Source organism: Chrysochloris asiatica, unplaced genomic scaffold, assembly GCF_000296735.1.
Source record: "Chrysochloris asiatica unplaced genomic scaffold, ChrAsi1.0 scaffold00011, whole genome shotgun sequence".
Taxonomy (NCBI): domain Eukaryota; kingdom Metazoa; phylum Chordata; class Mammalia; order Afrosoricida; family Chrysochloridae; genus Chrysochloris; species Chrysochloris asiatica.
The window spans coordinates 364,325-378,628 of record NW_006408529.1 but is presented as its reverse complement, the minus strand read 5'-3'; positions in this window follow the sequence as shown (position 1 = coordinate 378,628).

Below are 14,304 nucleotides of genomic sequence, written 5' to 3'. Positions count from 1 at the left end.
TGATATTATAGAGCAAATGGTTGAAAAACTAATGGTTGGAACTAAAAATATGAGCCTGGAATAGGATAGAACAGAAGTAAAGATTTAAAAACAAAACAAAACAAAAAAGCAGTAAATGATTATGCATACAATCAAATGCTATAATATTTCCTTTCTTGACCTCACCATATACAGGGAAAAGAAATACTGAAGTAAAACAGGCAATAAATAAGATTTTTAAAACAGACAATTCAGAGACTTAGGAGAAAATGTCAATGACAGAAATAATCTGGGTGTGTTAATAAAGCTTAATGGTTTAATTTTATGGCTCTGCCACCAGAGTTTATTATTATTTTTTTTTAATTTGACAAATGAAATAAGGCAAGCCTCTCTCTGACAGTGGATTGCTTTGTGCAATTTATAATACTTGTACTTGGATAAACACAATTATATTATTAAGCCCAAAGGGTGCTTTAGGCACAACAGCCTGAGGTCACTAATGAGGAGTTCTGACTTCAAATCTTCAAGGATGCTGCAGCAATCCTGTGGTCTGAACAGTGTTGCCTGGGGCCTGGGGCCATGATTTTACACAACCTCCTCTGCTGACCATCAGCAGGTGAAAAGCATCTGAAGACAAGGCCAAGAGTAACTACCTTAACATTGCCAGAGTAATGAAGGAAAATGATGATAAGAGAGTAGGGTAACAGACAATTTTTCTTAAATTTCATTAACACATATAAAAATCTATATTCTACATATATGTTTTTAAACTTTCTTGTTGTCGTTAAGTGCTATCAAGTTGGTTCTGCTTTATAGCTAACTTGTATAGGTTTCCAAGTGGCAACTGGTGGGATTGAACCACTGACCTTGCAGTTAGCAGCCCAGTGCTTATCTGTTACACTACACCAGGACTCCGTAGTTTGTATACTCCTTATTTATTTTTTCATATTCATTAAGGTTGAAGATACTCAGAAACATCTTTCAGCATCCTATAAAAGGAATGGAAACAAAAACAAGAATAAACAAACTAGAGCAGTGGGATTTTGAATCTACAGAATGATTCAGTAGCTACCATGGAAGGAATATAGAAGAATTAAGATAAGTTGCTTAGATCATACCATTCCTGGAATATGATGAATTCCAAAAATGTGTTCCTTAGAGCTCCAGAGTGATCTGGAATAATATTGATTGAAGGAATACATGAAATGGAGTACTATTGTATGATTCTATTATCAGATAATGGTCCAATAGTTAAAAACAACTGCTAATTTGCCCTCTAATAGTGTATGTTGACATTGTTTGTGCATACACTGGCCAGATCAGTTTTAGGAAATATTTTCCAAAACTTTAGGTTAAGAATATGGTAAATTATTTATTTGAATTATAACCTGACTCTTAATTTTCTTTTTATGGTTTCTGTGGCTTATAAGAAAACAAGAATAATAGGTATTTAAAATTTTTATTGTGAGGGTCTCTCAATTATTTTTCCCACAAATGAAACATGACAGATGACTGACACATCATTTTTCCTTATTTTTGTATTCTCCAACTTTTAAAACATTTGAAATGTTCAGAGATTCCTTAAAAGTTCATTTTCCACCAATATTTATATAAACAATTGGATAGTCCTCAAAAGTAACAAGATTTCAGAGAGTAAAATGTCACGTTAAGATGTTTTAGGTCAATAAAAAGGACATTAGATGGACTCTGGATTTCAGAAGTTAGGACATTTATGTAAAATATGACATAAGTTGGGTTGAGTGGTATGTAGATTGCTGGGTTTATTTTTTATTTTTTCTCTATTATTTTCATAACATCACCAATTGAAAAAGGAAATTGATATTTCCATCCATTCAAATTAAAGTTACATTGTTGTTGTTAAGTGCTGTCGAGTTGGTTCCTACCCATAGTGACCCTGAACAGGGTTTCTGAGGCTGTAAATCTTTACAGGAGCAGAAAGCCTCATCTTTCTCCCGCGGAGCAGTTGGTAGTTTTGAACTGTTGGCCTTGCGGTTCACAGCCCGATTCGTAACCACTATGCTACCAGAGCTAGACAAATGAATAATTTCAGGATGGAACTATACCTCTGGGTTCTAGAGTTCTTTTTTGGTTACTAAAAGACAATATCACTTTGGAACAACACAAGCAAACATTAAATTGAATGATTCTTGGCTGCTGTGGTTTGTAAGTGAAAGAAATTATTGATTTCCTGTGTAATTCCTGGAGTTGAAGAGATAATTCACATACTTGAGCATCCTTAAGGGCTGTCGAGTGTGTTCTGACTCACATCCACCCTGTATAGGGTTTCAGAGGAGCAGCTGGGGGGCTTGAACTGCCAACTCTGTGGCTAGCAGTACAATGATTATCCCACAGCACCACACCAGGGCTCTACTTACAGCCTCAGGGTTACATGTCCCAATGAAATTATTTGTTGTTGCTGTTGCTAAGTGCCTTTGAGTCTGTTGGAACTGGTAGCGATCCTGTATAGGGTTTCCAAGGAACTGCTGGTGAGCTTGAACCGCCAACCTTCTGGATCAAATCAATTTTGCAATAAACCACAGCACCACACCAGGATATAAGTATTATATATTTTGTAGTGTTAATTGTTGTTAAGGAGTTCTGGTGTGGTACTGTGGGCTAATGTGTTGGACTGAGAAGTTTGTTTGAGCCACAAGGTCTCTGGTTCAAGCTCACCAAGTGCTCCTTGGAAACCCTATTCAAGATTGCTATGGGTCAGAACCAATTCAAAAGCACTTAACAAAAGTCGAGTTAGTTCTGATTCATAGTGACCTTGAATAGGGTTTATGAGGAGTGTCTGGTGGGTGAACTGTTGACCATCAGGTTCAAACTGATCTTTCAGACAAGTGTTTATCCTACACCTTGCAGTTCAAACCTACCGTGCAGTTCAGTTCTCTATCCTACAGTGCCACACCAGGACTCACAAAGCACCTGGCAAAATGATTGCATAATCAATATTTTTCACTCAATCACTTTGCCTTCTAAATGATATAGTATTTCACAACTATGCATCTCATAAAATATAACTACCTAAGAAAGGTTAATGCGCCAGACCACAAAGCTGTTTGAACTGCAAGGTTGGTGGTTCAAGCTCACCAGCTGCTCCTCGGAAACCCTACACAGGGTCGCTATGGGTCGGGATCAACTCAACGGCACTTAACAACAACAACAAAGAAAGTAATAGTAAGTCAGGAGATCCAGTTCATGGATTTAAAAATAGTATTTATAAACTCAAAATTATAAGAAATAGATGTAAACATCCATTAATAATCAAAACATGGAATGTACTAAGCATGAATCTAGAAAAAATGGAAATTGTCCAAAAAATACAATGAAACACAAAAAAATCAATTTTCTAGGTATTAGTGACCTGAAATGGACTGGTCTTAGCCATTTTTAATCTGACAATCAAATGGTTATTATCCCTACAATGACAAATTGAAGAGGAATGGTGTCACATTCATCATCAAAAAGAATATTTCAAGATATAGCTTGAAGTACAATGTTGTCTGTGAAAGGATAATATCCATACACAAGCAAGGAAGACCAACATTTGTTCAAATTTACATACCAACCACCAAGAATTCTACCAAATTCTTCAGTCTGAAATTGATTAAACTGCAATAAAAATGTATTGATAATTACTGGTGATTGCATTGAGAAGGTTTGATTGCATTTGAAGCAAAGTTATTGCATTGGAAGCAAAGAGAAAGGATCAGTAGTTGGAAATTAAGACCTTAGTAATAGAAATGATGCTTGAGATCACATGATAGAATTTTGCAATACCAACAATTTATTCATTGCAAATACCTTTTTTAAAAAAACATAAAAGTTGAAAATACATATGGACCTCACCAGATGAAGCGGGAGGAATCAAACTAACTACAGTAGTGGCAAAACAAGGTAGAAAAACTTCATATCATCCAACTCAAGACCACGGGCAGACTGTGGAACAGACCACTAATTGCTCATATGTATGTTCAAGCTGAAGAAAATAAAAACAAGTCCATGAAAGCCAAAATACAACCTTGACCATTTTGAAAGTCGAAATATGACCTTGAACACCTGAATTTAGAGACTATCTGAAGAACAGATTTGATGCATTAGACACTAGTGTCCAAAGATGAGGAGAGCTATGGGATGACATTAAGAACATCATGCAGAAAGAAAGCAAAAGGTCATTAAAAAGGTGAGGAAGAAAGAATAGACCAAAATGGATGTGAGAAAGGATTTTGAAACTTGCTCTCCAGCAAAGAGAAGGTGAAGCAAATAAAAGAAATGATGAAGTAAAAAATCTGAACAGAAAATATAGAAAGCTCAAGAAGGAAAAGTCAAGCAGTATAATGAAATGTGCAAAAACCTGGAATTAGAAAACCAAAAGGGAAGAACACACTCAACATTTCTTAAGCTGAAACAATTTCAGAAATAATTTACGCCTCACTTTGCAATATTGAAAGATTTCATGGACAAAATATGGAATGATACAGAAAAGCATCAGAAGAATATAGAAAGCTGATTTTCAACCATTTAAAGAGGTAACATTTGATCAAGAAACTGATAATACTAAAGGAAGAAGCTGAAGCTACACTGAACACCGTGGCTAAAAACAAGGCTCCTGGAATTGACAGAATGCAAACTGAAATGTTTCAACAAACTGATGCAGCACAGGAGATACTTACACCAACAAGTTTGGAAGACAGTTACCTGACCAACCAACTGGAAGAGATCCATATTTGTGCCCATTCCAAAGAGAGGTGACCCAAAGACATGCAGAAATCATCAAAGGACAGAATTAAAAATCACTTGCAATACAATTTTTCTAAAGATAATAATAATAATAATAATAAAAACAGCTGCAATAGTACATCTACAGAGAACCGCAAGAAATTCAAGCTGGATTCAGGGAAGGACATGAAACTAAGGATATCATTGCTGTCATCAGGTGGATCTTGGCTGAAAGCAGAGACTATCAGAAAGATGTTTATTTGTGTTTTATTGACAATGCAAACGATTTTGAACTGTGTGGATCTTGACAAGCTATGGATACCATTTTTAAGAAAGAGTATTCTAGAACAATTAATTGTTTTCATCATAGAACAAGAGATAGTTGTTTGAACAGTACAAGGGATACTGAATTATTTAAAATAAGGAAATATGTGTGCCAGGGTTGCATTCTTTCACCATTTTTCTTCAGTCTGTATGCTGAACAAATAATCCAAGAAGCTTGATTATATAAGGAAAACATACCATCGAGATTAGAGGAAGACTCATTAATAGCCTGTGACATGCAGATGATACATATCTGGAAGCAAAGGGGACTTAAAATACTGATGAAGATTAAAGACCATAGCCTTCTGTACAGTTTGTACTTCAGTGTAATTTAAAAAAAAACAAGAATCCTCACAATTGTACTAATAAATAACATTATGATAAATGGAGAAAATATTCAAGTTTTTAAAACTTCATTTTGCTTGGATCCATCACCAACACTCATGGACACATTAGCCAAGAACTCAAAAGACACATTGCATTGGATAAATTTGCTGCACAAGATTGCTTTAAAATATTTAAGAACAAAGATATAAATTGGAGGACTAGGGTGTACCTGACCCTATCCATGGCACTTTCAATCTCCTACATATGCATATTTGTTATTATGCATATTTCATTCTAATAATTGGACTGCAAGGTCAGTTTGAACTGCAAGGTCGGCAGTTTAAATCCAGCCTTTTTTTGAAATCCTATACAGAGTCACTATGTCAGAACCGATATGACTGTACTTAACAACAACAACAACAACAATATGCATATTGGAGTCCTGATGTAGCACTGTAGGATAAGCACTGGACTTATCAAAATGTTAGTTTGAACTGCAGTAGTTGGTGGTTCAAATCCATATAGAGGGACGCTATGAGTTAGATCCAACTTGATGGCACTAAACAACAACAATATGCATATGAAAGTTGGACAGTGAATAAGGATTACCTTAGAAGAATTGAAACAGTTGAATTATGGTGTTGAAGAATATTGAAAATCCCATGCCAGACAAATAAACAAAGGTGTGTTGAAACAAATAAATTTGTGTTTGAAGAAGTATAGCCAGAACGATTCTTAAAAGCAAGAATGGTGAGACTTCATCTCTTATACCTCAGTCATGTTATCAGGAGGGACCACTCAATGGAGAGTTGAGTGACCAGTCCATGGAGAGTTAAGAAGACTTCATCCAATGAGATGAACTGGTACATTGTCCACAGAAATTGTCAGAAGTGTGACAATAATTGTGATGATTGAGCAGGATCAGGTAGTGTTTTGTTCAGTTGTACATATGATCACGATGAGTTGGAATTGACTTGATGGCACCTGACAACAACAGCAACAACCAACAACAACATTTGTTGCTTAAGGAAATAAAATCTTTGGGATACTTAAGGGACTCTTCAAATTCTACTGATGTCATTAAAAATATTATTTACATGTTCCCTCTTACCTGTGAAGAACCTATCATTCCTACTCAAAAGTCATCTTCTGTTGATGATACAGTTTCTCTACTCTATATAGAGTATCTCCCAGACTTTGCTACTGAGTTATTTACATAGAACACATAAATATACTCCAATTGGTGGTGGTAATGGTGGTGGTGTGTCATGGAGTCAGTTCTAACTCATAACGACCCTGTATAAGATTTCTGAGGCTGTAAATCTTTACAGGAACAAAAAGCCTCATATCTCTCCCACGTAATGGCTGGTAGTTTCAAATTGCAAACCTTGATATCTATTAAGCACATACTATATATACCAGTTCCTTTGCTAACTATATAACCTGCATTACTTATATAGTACTCACAATGATACTATGTAATAAATAATTTTATTTATTTATTATAATACACCTGAAAGCAGACTTTTGTTTATTTAGGAGAAAATAAAAATATTGAAATGATAGTGGACAGCAAACATAATTCCCTGGATGGCTAGAAATCCAGTCTTAGAGGATACATATGAAGGAATAATGTTCATGCATCATTAAATCTTACAATAACACCAGATAATAAGTCCAGTGCGAAGACAATCACCACCTCTGCCACTCAGTAGCTGCTGAGACATGCAGTGTTAATGCTCCCAGTGGCTCTACATAGAACTAAGTGCTGTTGCCATTGCTGCCTGAGGAGCACAGTTTTGCTATAATTATTTCCATGATCAGAGATAATGATCGGAGGTCCTTGCATCTCTATGTTGAAGTCCAGAGCAGGTGCCTGTCTCTAGCATTAGATAGGAACATTTATGTCATTGAAAGCTCCTATTATTGCTGGAGAAGGGCTGTCTTCATGCTATAATAAAAAATAATTACAGGTGCTGTTCAGCCTAAAATGAGCATTTTACAGATGAGAAACTGAACTCCAGAAAGATCATACAACTTTTCTAAAAGGTAAACCAGAATCAAACTAGTTGTCATGCCGTCAACTACAATTCATGCTGACTCCATCTGTGTCAGAGTAGAACCAGGCATAGAGTTTTCAGTGGCTGATTTCCCAGAAGTAGATAGCCAGACCTTTCTTTCTAGGCAATTTTGGGTGGACTTGACTCTCTAACCTTTCAGCTAGCAGCTAAGTAAATTAACTGATTGTACCACTTAGGCTGTCTATTCCTAAAAGATAATTGATACAGCTGTGATTCGAATCTACCTCTGTCTGACTCTTAAATCTCTGCTACTAAACCTTTTTTGTTGCTGTTGCTAAGTGTCTTCAAGTCAGTTAAGACTCATAGTGACCCTGTATAAGGTTTCTGAGGAGCAGCTGGTAGTACTTAACCCTTGTGGTTAGCAGTCCAATGCTTACCCTATAGCACCACACCAGAACTCCATTAAACATTTGTTGTTAATTGCTGTCCAGTGGATTCTGACTAACAGCGACCCTGTACAGGGTTCCCAAAGGAGCTCTGGTAGCATAGTGGTTAGGAATCAGGCTGCTAACCTCAGGGTCAGCAGTTAGAAACTACCAGCTGTTCTGTGGAAGAAAGATGAGGCTTTCTGCTCCAGTAAAGATTTACAGCCTCAGAAACCCTGTACAGGGTCTCTATGAATCAGAACCTACTCCTTGGCATATAACCACCACCACAGGGTTTCAAAGGAGCAGCTGGTGAGCTTGAACCACCAACCTTGTGGTTCAAGCTGACCTTGCAGTCCAGTGTATTAACCCACACAAGGACTCTAGTATTTTCCTATTGAATAGTTCTTATTCTGCTCATCAATTCTTCCTGTATCTCTGTCATTTATTAGCCACAAGTATACAGTTTTTGTTACTTTACCTATGCCTGACTGGTGAAGACCACCTTCTATTTATTTCATTGTACGAACCAAAGATCGTTTGTGCTATAGAGTTAATGCTGACTTATAGGAACCTTATACGACATAGAAGAACTGCCCCAAAGGAATTAAAAAGATGCCACATCTTTCTCTCGTGGGTCCCTGGTGGGTTTGAACCACTTATTTTTAGGTCCTACCAAGGATCTTTAAGAAGCAAAGAAAATACCCTTTAATGTTTTCTTTTTGTTTTAATGGCAGCTTCTATTTGTGCAACAATATTACATTTTCTTTTTATATTTAGTTTTCAACTAATTGCCTATTACTTCCTAATTGATAACCTTAAGTCTTAAAAACTTTAGAAACCCAAAATCATAATTGAATTTCCCAAATAAAATTTTACTGGATAATAAATGTAAAAGAAGCTGAAGTATGAGAGAACACATTTACAGAGTGCAAAAATATTGAAAAAAAGAAGGGAGCATTTAACAATTTTCTGTTGCTAGGAAACCAGATCTTGGTTCTATAGTTTCAAAATTGCTAAATATCTCTTGCCTTCCTTTTAGGCTTGTAGAGTACTAATAGAAACAAAAGAAAATCTGATGCAATAACTTTTTTCAATGTCTAAAGAAAGATGCCTGCTGAAATATTAAAGAGAATGCTTTGCCAACACCCACAGACACTGCCAGGGAGTTGCTTCTGACTCACAGGTCTCTATGGACAGATTAGAAGTGGCCCATAGGGTTTCCAAGGTTGTAAATGTTTATGGAAGCTGACTGTCACATCTTTCTCTTACAGAGTGACTGTTGAATTCAAATCCCTGACCTTTTGATTAACAATTGAGTGCTTAACCACTGTGTACTAATTGGTTCTTGCTTTAGCAATGTCTTTTTGTTGACTCATAGCAACCCTGTGCAGGGTTTCAAAGGTTTTAAGTTTTTTGAAGCAGAAAGCCTTGTCTTTCTCTGGTGGAAAGGTTGGTGGGTTCGAACTGCCAAAGTTGTGGTTCACTGTACAGTGCTTATCATATGGAGCCACCATACTAGCCTTTAAAATTTTTTTTTCACCAGTTGCTGTTAAGTACTGTGGAGTTGCTTCTGACTCATAGTGACCCTGCACAGGGTTTCCATTCAAGGATGTAAATATGGGAGCAGACTCTTCTTTCTCCTGCAGAATGGCTGGTGGTTTCGTACTGCTGACCTTGAGGTTAGCAGCTGATTCGTAACTAATATACTACTAAATCATACATCTTTCTTCATTTAGGGAACTGGGCTTAAACTACTATACAACTTCTTAAACTGGTGGATTTAAAGTAACTAGGTTTTCTGAAGTTTTAGGGTCATCTTTTTAATATTAAATATAACAATAAATATTTTACAGGGTTTTTTTCATGAAACAAATGTTGCTAAGTTTTTTCATAGCACCTTGTTCAATGAATGACACATATTTGTGTATAGTATTTGAACCATAAATGTATTAATTTTTCAAATAAACAATCTTGATAAACTCCTCATTGACTCTATCATCTCTCAACGATCCTATGGGGATATGTTTTTGATTTTTGTTCTGGTCTGCTATAGCTAGATATCTTTCTTAAACATGGTCCCATCTTCTGGGGATACATGCTGGAATAAAACAGATCAAAAATTCAATATGGTAGACCAAAAGAAATAAGAATAACACCACATGCATGATGGACTAGGTACAAGATAATTCTACAAACTTTGAAAATTGTCACCATCGACAATATTTTTCACAGATTAAAGAGTAGCAACTTTCCATTGTCACTGGAATGAAAGAACAGCAGGAGAAAATGAAAGGATGCATTTCTGAATACTGGTACAAATAATGGAAATTTAGAAGGAAGAAAGTTGAGAATTAGTTGAAGTAGGTGATTTAAATTGTTTTTCATTCCACCCTATAGGCAAATACTATTTCACTAGGGATGGAGACTTCAGGATTTATAAACTTTGCTTTTCACTGGATAGGAAGAAAATAAGGAGGATCTTGTGAACTTCAAGGTTCCTGTATCCCACAATAAACAGGTTCTCAGAGAATAGAGATAGCAAAGACACAAGAAATGGAAAATTGAGATGTTGTTGTTTCAGAGGACAAAAAAACCCCAGAAACGTTAGTTTAATTTTCCTTTTTTGCTACAATATATAAACAGTTTTATATCTGAAGGTAATTCACAATTTCTTATTATTCCAGCCATTATTTAATAGTGGCTAAAAAATATTAGCTAACAAATTCTGTTAGAAAAGAGAATGATGTGATAACAGGATTGATTAGTAGAAATCTACCAAGAAATATAATTATCAGCAGGTGAAAAAACACTTCAAAATTCAATAGACTTCTTTCAACAAATAGTGCTGGCAAAACTGGAAATCTATTTGCAGAAGAATGAAAAAAGACCCACATCTCACACCATTTACAAAATGAACTGAACATGGATGGCATACTAAAATGTAAAACCGAGATCTATAAATTTTAAAGATCATCGGTGGGAATATAGGGACAAACAGAGGCTTGGATACAGAGCAGAAATATACAAGCAAGCATAACTGAAAACAAAAATGGCAGGATACAAAATATATGACTGAGACCTCCTAAAATGTAGGCATTTATGTTAATCCAAAGATTTCACCAATAGAGTAAAAAGAGAATTTACAGACTGGGAAATTTTTCTTTTGCAATAATGTATCAGACAAGGAACTAATTTCTAAAATGTTTAGAATACTTCAACATCTCAACAAGGAAATCACAAATTATCCAATGGGCAGAGGATACAAACAGACATTTCTTCAAAGACATTTTGGCAGCCAACAACATATAAGATATACTAACAATCATTAGCCAATTTTGTTCTTGTTGTTAAGTGCCTTTGAGTCAGTTCCAACACATAGTGATCCTATATAGGGTTTCCTTGGAGTGACTGGTAGGTTTGAACTACCAACTTTGTGGTAAGTAGTCCAGTGTTTATCTTGCAAGGCAATACCATTAGCCATTGCTGTTGTTAAGTGTTGTCGAGTTGATTCTGACTCATATTGATGAGTAGCATTTCCAAGGAGCAGCTGGGGAGTTTGAATTGCCAACCTTCCAGTTCAAACTGACCTTGTGGTCTAGGGCTTTGTCATACAGAAAAGATGTAAATTGAAGCAACAATGAGTTATCATTTAGCCCAGCATTAGCAGCAAAGTTCAAAAAAACAAATACGGAAGAGGGTGACGAGAGACTAAGACAATCATAAAATGTTGAAAACTGTAAAATTGTACTGTAAAACACTGAGAAATGGTATGGTACCTCCTTAAAATTTTGGAAATAGAAATACCATATGATCCAGCAATCCTTCTGCCTGGTACGTATCCTGAAGAAATAGCCTTGACATGAATATGTACACTCATGTCTGAAACAGTGCTATTCACAATAGGAAAAAAGGTGAAGGCAGTCTGAATGTCCATCAGTAGAAGAATGAATAACTAACCTTTGGTACATTCACACAATGGACTATTATGCAACACTGGTGAACAATGACCAATCTGTGAAACACCTGATAGCACAGATGAACATGGAAGACATTATGCTAAGTGAAACTAGTCAATCACAAAATACAAACATTGTATGAGATTACTATAGTAAAGAAAAGCTTTTCATGATAAAAGGAACATTCTCTGATGGCTACCTCAGAGCAAGGAAGGGAAGAGTAATTCACTGGTTAGAGGGTAGACACATGTTAACTAGAGGAAAGGCAATTAAAAAAAAGCTTAAAAAATAGGAAATTTAACACATTTTCCTTTATATTTCTTGTATTTAATGTTAGGGTTTTATGGAATTATAATCAGTATCTGACTATCAGAAATTAAAAATAAAAAATTAACAAAAATTGAAGATACTGAGCTGAAAAGCAGAAGAGCACAGAAATGTGATTAATTAATATTCCTGATTGTCATCATAACATACCAAAAGCAATAGTATTCCTAGTGTAATATAAACTAGCAAGACAATTGAAGCAATGAATTCACATTACATAAATTTTTAAAAATTGCCCATCTGTAGGTGAATTGCAATCTGTAGGTGAATAAAACTTTAAATAAGCTGAGGAATTAAAAGAATTAATCAGAGAAACTATTTCCTTATCAGCAGTAGGAAATATGGCTTTGGTGATAGAAATGATGCTGGAGATGGCTTGATAGATTTTTGCAAGACCAATGACTTCTTCATTGCAAATACCATTCTAAAAAACATAAAAGGTGGACCTTACCAGATGGAATACAAAGCAATCAAACTAACTATATCTGTGAGAAGAGACAGTGGAAAAGCACAACGAAATGAAACACTGCCTGGTCCTATGCCATCCTCACAGGCTTTGTTAAGCATGAGCCCATTGCTGCTGATTCATCTCTTTGAGAGAGCTCCTTTTTCACTGAACCTCCACTTTGCCAAGCATAATGTTGTTCTCCAGGGACTGGTCCCTTGTGATAATATGTCCGAAGTATGAGAGTATAGCTTCTAATTAGCATTCTGGCTGTACTTACAACACAAACTTGTTTGCTTTAGGGGAAATCCATGGTACTTTTAATATTGTTCTCTAACTCTATAACAAATGCATCAATTCTTCTGCAGTCTTCCTAATTAATTGTTCAACTTTCACATGCATATGAGGCAGTTGAAAATACCATGATGGAGGTCAGGTGCACCTTAATCCTCAAACTGACATCTTTGCTCTGGAACACTTTAAAGAGGTTTTGTGCAGCAGATTTGCCTAATGCAACACACCATTTGATTTCTTGAAAGCTGCTTCTATGAGTGTTGATAGTGGATCCAAGCAAAATGAAATCTGTGAAAAATCAAGCATTTCTCCACTTATCATGATGTTATTCATTGGTTCAGTGTGAGGATTTTTGTTTTCTTTACATTAAAGTGCAACCCATAGTGAAGGCTCTGGTCTTTGCTCTTCATAGTTAAGTATTTTAAGTCCTTTTAGTTTTCAACAAACAATGTTGAGTCATCTGCGTATCACACTTGTAAAAGAGTCTTCCTCCAATCCTATGTCACATTGTTCTTTATATAATCCCACTCAGCATACAGACTGAATAAATGTGGTGAAAGAACATATTGATGCACAACTTTCCTGATTTTAAACCATTAAATGGTTTAAACACTAAATGGTTGAACCACCGCCTCTTTGTTTATGAACAGGTTCCACATGAGCATGATATCATGGCTCTACCAATCTAAACAAAATGGAGTTGGTTTAGTCATTAGGTCGTGATGAATGCAGACCCAATATGGAAGTTAGTTTAAAAATTAGCCAAAATGATCTCATGGTGTTAGAATGAGAAAAGGATGTGCTTAAATCCACCCAGATAGTTATCTCAGGAACTAAGCAGCTGTAATCCTAAAAGATGGAATATTTGAGAAAGATTATTGCCTCATTGTTTCTTTTTTATAAAGGTAGCGGGTTTGAGGAAGTTTATTGTCTTATTGTTTCTTTTTCTAAAGAATGCTGTTCTGAGGTTAATATAGATTAAGTGTCCATCCAAACATAACTTATCCTATATAATGTGCCTACTCTTTGCAACGGATCTGACAGTTTTGAGATACAATTTTCCATGTCCTCCAGACTGCTGACTTTCTGTTAACAAAACTTGGATTGGATCTCTCCCCATCTTTGTGACTGACAGCAGTGACAGGAGGCAAATACTCATTTCAGTTTGGCAACAAGCATATTTAAGTGTTCTGGAATACTCATTATTTGCAATGCTATCTTTAGTTTGCCATGGCTCATACAGTGGAAAACCTATTAAGAAAGTACAGGTAAACATCTTTCTGATGTTCTCTGTGCTCAGCCAAGATCCATCTTACATTAGCAATGATATCCATAATTCTAGTCCTCAACTGAATCTGGCTTGAACCTCTGCAGTTCCCTGCCAAAATACTGTTTCAGCTGATTTTGAAATATCTTAAGCAAAATTTTACTTGCATGGGTCATGTCTCTTTGAAATGAGA